Source organism: Acomys minous (assembly GCF_964271855.1).
Source record: "Acomys minous genome assembly, chromosome: 6".
Classification (NCBI taxonomy): Eukaryota; Metazoa; Chordata; class Mammalia; order Rodentia; family Muridae; genus Acomys; species Acomys minous.
Genome location: NC_140487.1, coordinates 57,394,943 through 57,401,654, shown reverse-complemented (window position 1 = coordinate 57,401,654; position 6,712 = coordinate 57,394,943). Strand labels below are relative to the sequence as shown.

Below are 6,712 nucleotides of genomic sequence, written 5' to 3'. Positions count from 1 at the left end.
TATGCTCCAGCTAAGCATACACTGGGAAGCTGGGGGCTAGGAAGGATTCAGGCTCAGCACACACTGGGATGCTGCAGGCTCTAGGAGGACTCAGGCTCAGCATACATCTGGATTCTGGAAGGCTGTCGGAGGACTCAGACTTGGTTTAAACTGAGATTTGAAGGCTGGCTATGTCTGAAAATCTTCCACCCTAGTAGGCTTGATCCCATTGCTATGGCAACAGCATTAACCCATTCATGAGAGGAGTCTTCACCATATAATCACCGGTTAAAGTGCGGCACCCACCCCCCCCACCCCCCACCCCCCCCCTCCCCCAGCTCTCCTCACTATTTCAGCACCATCACGCTGGAGATTAGGTTGCCAAGGCGTGGCCTTTCAGGAACACATTTGAGCTGCAGCAGACCAGGTTCAATGAAGCAACCAGACCTGAAAGTTCACGTCAAGATGGCTCCTGTGGACCTGGGGCAGAAGCTGGAGGAGTCAGGTGGCAAGCAAGGGGGCTGCGGCCTGGGCTAGCAGAAGACAAGGGTACTGGACACTGGAGTGACAGTCCTGTGGACAACAGTCGCCCAGTGTGGACCATGTTCTGTATTCACACTCCCTTGCCATGTACCTCATTTTGCTTATTAATTCACCTAAAATCTTCCCCAGGCATTATACACTGTCCGAAATTCCTAGGTTGGCTTTTAGAACTGTCTGGAGTAAACTTAAATTTCTGAAACTCTCACCAGCTAGGCTCAAGGTGAACAGGGTGAGTCATCTACGATTCACTTGTCATCAAACCAAAAAAAAAAAAGGTGCTTTTTCATCTTTTTTCTTGTTGCCTGGCCTCCATCCAACATCCAGCATCATTTATTAACCATATTTAAGATTCAACTCAGCACCACCTCTTCCATCTCCTGTAACATCCAGGCATGGGTGCTCTTTCTGTTTTGCCTCTGGCTTATCTCTGCTCCTGTCACCAGGTTCTTTATGCATTGCTGTGTGTGCTGCTGTGCTCCTGAGGAGTAAGTTGGAGTTTGGATTTTTCTGTACCATATCATTAAGCCTTGGACCTTATACATGATGCATATAATATATACATAATATGGGCTTGCAACATTTAAACAGGAGTAGCTTGCTGTGAGCCAAATTGTGCCCCTACCACATTAATATATCATAACTAACTCCAAAGGTATTTAGAGAAAGGATCCTTTGGAGGAAAAAAAATCAGTTTTGATGAAGTAGTGGGCGTGGTACCCTCCTCAGTGGGACCAGGGTCCTTATGAGAAGGGGCGCTGGAAGCTTGCTCTCTTTTTTTCTTTCTCTGCTACATGAGTGCACCATGAGAAGGGAATGCTCACCAGAACTCAACTCTGCAGCCCCTGATCCAAAGCTTCGCAGCCTCCAAAACCATCAAAAGTATCGACTTCTGCTGAAGCCATCCAGTCTATAGGATAGTATTAGGCTACTACACAGTAGATGTGGCCTTTAGTGGTGCTCTAAGCAGTGCCATTTTATACAGTGGTTAAGTACCAAATCCAAAGGGCTGCAGAGCAGCTCAGAGATCAACCCCTAGCCTCTTAACCCCAGGCAGTGCTCCAGCAAGCATACAAAGCTTGCCAAATCACACAAAATGAAAGAAAAAGCTCAAGGCAATAAGTGTGTTTTTCTTAAACATGTCCATACCTTAAACTCTTTTTATCCTAGCCTTGAAATAACAAACCAAAGGTCCAAGGGGACTTCTAGTGAGGTCTGAAATTAAGAATATGGTTTAAAGGCTGCCAAGGATGAGAAAGAAAGAGGCCTGTTTGGTTATGACAATACCGCCTTACAAAGTTATGAATTATGCAAGGGAAAACAGACCGCGCAGGATGCATGACCTCACGAGACTTCACGTACCTGTACACAACACTGCGCGAACAAGCACTTCAGAGCCCCACTTGAAACATTTTCTGTTATATCACAGCTTTACCCTCCTACAGTCCTTTGCTTCTCACTCACAAAGGTGCCTGCACGTGTCAAATTGTGGAGTCTGTGTAATCACCAACATAGCTATCACCCTCTCAGAGCGAAATGACACAATGGAGTGTCAGAACTGAAGACTTGAATACAGTGTGTGTGTGTGTGTGTGTGTGTGTGTGTGTGTGTGTGTGTGTGAGAGAGAGAGAGAGAGAGAGAGAGAGAGAGAGAGAGAGAGAGAGAGAGCGCCTGGGGGAGGGGGGCTTGCTATAGGGCTGCTTCTGTTTCTCATCTATTCCAGGCTAACATTCAAACCCACAAATGTTCCCCATCAGCCTATGCTGAAAGAGAAATAAACAATAGAGACGCCTGAGGTCAGCCCTAGCCTGTTCCCTGTGATTGGAGTAAGAATTCAGCCTCTGTGCTATTTCTTCCTGGGTGGAGGGTGTTGGATTGTTTTCTCTTTAGATGCAGGTCATCTGTGAGCTTCCCAGAGTTAACGAACGTTAGCTAAAAAACCAGGCTGGCTTACTTGCCAAAGCTTTTGAGCCTTGGATCAAGCTCATCAGAAGAAGACGCCATCCACAATGCTTCCTACCCAACTCTACAAGGGAAAGTGATGGAGACATGACTGTGTACTTGGCTTTTAACTCAAGTTAACTCAAGCCTGCCCTATGGGCTTCAGTGGAAAGACTCAGAGTTAGCCACCTGCTTCCAATGGAGCGGACGTGACTTTGAGAGTCAAAAGCAAGTATGGGACCAGGGTCTTATTCTTGCGAGACTAACAAGCACCACGTTTCTCAAATTCTCTCCTTACAGAAAGAATTCAAGATTGCTGGTACCTTGCCCCACTGAGAGCCCAGACACTCTTGATTTCAGGACAGAAGGTTTGAGATGGGTTTGGGCACTTGATTATGCTTAACACTTAGAAATGGTGCAGACAGAACATTTAACGTTTTTTCTTTATTTTTGAGAATTTCATACCTTACGAAATATAATCTACATAACCCCAATATACATTCCTACCCTTCTAAGCTCCCCAACATGCCAACTGGGTAAGATGTCTGGTTGGTTTTATTTTTAAGTAACCCACTGTGAGTTATTAAATAACTCACTATGAGTTAGTGCCACTCATCGGTGCACAGGTGTGGGACCATCTGATGGAGCGTGGGAAACTCACCAGTGGCTGCAGCTCCCAAGATAAATGATTATCTTCCTCTCTCAACAACTGCCCACTGCCAACAGCTCCTCAGCAAGGAGTGGAGCCTGGGGAGCATCTTCATCTATGCCTACACTGTATCTGGCTTGATCCTGAACATGTCTTGTGTGGGTAACTACAGCTGCTATGAATTCGAGACAGCACTAGCCATACCGTGTCCGGGATACAGGATGTCACTGGGTCCAGCTTCTCCCCGCCCTCCAGCTCTTATAGTCTCTCCACCTCCTCTTCAAAGATGTTCACTAAGCCTTGGTAGGGGTTTGATATAGATGTCCCAGCTGTGACTAAGCAAGCATCTTTTTTATTCTCAGCATGCGGACCAATTCTGCGTCTCTCCATTGCTGCCCCACTGCACAAAGAAACTTCTCCATGCCGTCACCAGGTCGGCATCTGGACAAACACACGGGGGCATTTTCTCGACTGATGATTGACGTGGGTCCCCACCTCTGGGTGGGTCGTTCTGGATGGTAAAAGAAAGCAGCCTGAGTAAGACATGTGACGCAAGCCAGTGTGCACCACCCCTCCGTGGGATGCCTCAGTTACTATCTCCAGGTTCCTGCCTTGAGTTCCTGGCCTGACTGCCCTGCATGGTAGACTGCAAGCTGCATGCAGTATAAAATAAACCCTTTCTTTCTTGGGGAAAAACAACCTCCTAGGGATACAAACACAAATATTTAGAAAGCAATTTGACAGCGTGACCATTTGGAAAACAGCAATAACGGGTTCTAATCTAAGGCTGTGACAGAATTGCGAGACCGGGCTTGACACTCTTTCCTGGAAATCAGGCCTCAAATCCAATCAAAGTGGTCCCTTAGCCCATTACGGTTGTGCCACTGTTGCAGCACTGGGCAGTCTAGCCTGGCAGGTCCGCATTGCGGCACACAGGATTCAGGGCTGGGTAAGATCACTGTGCCCCTGCATCCCGCTTGGCACCATCTGGTGCCATGGAAGCTAGCCAGCACAGCAGAAGTTTCCCGTTCCGTTTGAAAGCAATTTCTCAAAACCCCACAGCCTAAGTGTGGGATAGAAGACAATAAATTTCCCGTTAACTGCATTTTGCCACCATGAACAACTTTTAACACTTGGAAAAGGGGATGGCATAGTTTTAGGTTTTTTGTAGATCTTACAAGGGCCTGGTTTAGCAAACCTCATTGAATTCTCTTACCCATCCCTGTGCTCGGTTCAGTGCAGTTCACTGCTGTCATGGAACCTGCATAACGTTTATGCAGCATCAGGATTGTTGCTTCTTAACATGAAAAAAAAGAAGACTTTGGATATACTTTTCTTTTTTATATATTTTATTTTTTATTAATTTATTCATATTACATCTCAATGGTTATCCCCTCCCTTGTATCCTCCCATTCCTCTCTCCCTCCTATTTTCCCCCTACTCCCCTCCCCTATGACTGTGACTGAGGGGGACCTCCTCCCCCTGTATATGCTCATAGGGTATCAAGTCTCTTCTTGGTAGCCTGCTATCCTTCCTCTGAGAACCACCAGGTCTCCCCGTTCAGGGGACATGGTCAAATATGAGGTACCAGAGTACGTGTGAAAGTCAGACCCCACTCTCCACTCAACTGTGGAGAATGTCCTGTCCATTGGCTAGATCTGGGTAGGGGTTTGAAGTTTATGGCCTGTATTGTCCTTGGCTGGTGCCATAGTTTGAGCGGGACCCCTGGGCCCAAATCTGCCTATCATAGTTTTCTTCTTGTAGGTTTCTAGGATCCTCTAACTTTGCCATTCTCCCATGCTTCTCTCATCTACAGTCCCAATACACTATGGAATACTAATCAGCTCTTAAAAACAAGGAATTCCCGAAATTTGTGGACAAATGGATTGAACTAGAAATGATCATAATTAGTGAGTTAACCCAGAAGCAGAAAGAGTTAAATGGTATATACTCACTTATATCTGCATACGAGCCCAAGGGGCATGTCCCATGAAAGCCTTCACTAACCAGGAAACTGGGACAGAGGGGTGGATATACTTTTCGAGTAAGAAGTATTTGATGCTTTGCCAGTACTTGCCAAGTGGCAGCTTCTTAAAGGTTAAAGGTTACTCAGAATGTGGCATCTGAAACTGTGGGGCCAAACTGTTGCTGTACGGTCACAGTCAGGTCCCTTGTCCACACCTTGGACTTTGAATCGCATTTGTCCACGCATGGTTTGGTAACTTTAAGCATAGTATTGAAGAAATACCAGCTCACTCTGCTCTACGGTCTCCCAGATTCTGGCCTATTCGGTTTTACAGCACGTCGCGTAAGCCAGCATCACTTCTCAGCTCGCTGGCGTGGTCCCTAACCGTTGCGAGGCTGTCAGACTTACTGTGGTGAACCCAAGTTTTTAAAAAAAAAATTCCAAGTTTTTCCTGAACGCTCAATTTTAATCTTACCCATAAACACTATCAGTAATGATCTCTACCCAACAAGCTCACTTTGTTTATTCACGTAAATAGATCTATATCTGCAAAAAAAAATCTGAATATTCAAAGTTTTCCTGTTATTCCCACAAGTAGAACTGGAGCTCAAACCAGCAAGCAAGTTCTTTTCATCAAGGTATCGGTAATTTCCCCATGGACAGGAGAAGGGCTTCACAAGTGGAATATGAAAGTAAGACGCGTACTTAGGGATTGAGGTTTAAGAAAATTAATATTATAATGTGTTTAATGAATATTAATGCTTTACTAATGCTGTTGGGTAAGACTGGCTTTATTTTTTTTTCCCCCTTCACAAATTTATCATGGCGAGCTGCACCGGGACAAGCAGCACATGTCACTGCCTTGACTAACCCACTTCTGCTACTGAGCCTCTGGAACCACTAGGATGAGGATCAGCTCCACGTACAAGGTAAAACAAAACAAAAGAAACAAACAGAAAAACACCATCATCCCTCAGCATCCACAGGGAACTAACTGGTTCCAGCATCTCCTGTGGATCCTCAAATCCAGAGATGGTGAAGTCTCTTAGATAAAATACGATGGTGTTTACATACAACATACACACACCCTCCCGTGTGCTCCACTATCTCTGCCTCGTTGGTGTACTACCGTGTAGATGCTACCCAGCTGAACTACATTGTTTAGAGAAGGGCGGGGGAGGGGCGCGCCAGGGGGTGGGGGGGGAAACAAGACATGGTCTTGTAGAAAAGTATTATTTACAATCTAAAGTTATTTTAATCCTCAGCTGCAAGACATACAGATACAGAGGCCAGCAGCACTTTGACCCACGAGTTTCTAGAAAGTGCCATGAGCCTGCTGAGAGTGCCTTGAAGCTAGAGTTCCCACTGAAAAGATGGCCCTGGAAATGTTGTTGGGCAAGTTAGCAAACTTTGGTTTCCCCTTCTTGGAGTGGGAATGGCACTAACCGTCCCACGACCCCGTGAAAGTGTGCTTGAGGAGGAACTGAGCCTGAGCAGGAGGCACGCTGGTTCACTGTGAGTGACAAATGCCAGCTTGCAGTGCAGTTTGCTGTTGCTACCAACCTGTAGCTCACCTCTGCCCCTCAGTATGTTTTCCTTTTTTTTTTTTTTTTTTTAATAAACGGCACTGAAAGCGA

At 46.0% G+C, this 6,712-nt stretch overlaps 1 long non-coding RNA gene across 1 annotated transcript; it reads right to left on the bottom strand.

Moving 5' to 3' along the window:
• Nucleotides 1-2,954: 2,954 nt before the first annotated feature.
• LOC311599149 lies at nt 2,955-6,709 on the bottom strand. The gene is made up of 3 exons (XR_014779786.1): nt 6,650-6,709; nt 4,326-4,406; nt 2,955-3,620 (listed from the first exon to the last, which is right to left on the bottom strand). It is a non-coding gene; the product is annotated as an uncharacterized lncRNA (long non-coding RNA).
• Between the last annotated feature and the right edge of the window lie 3 nt (nt 6,710-6,712).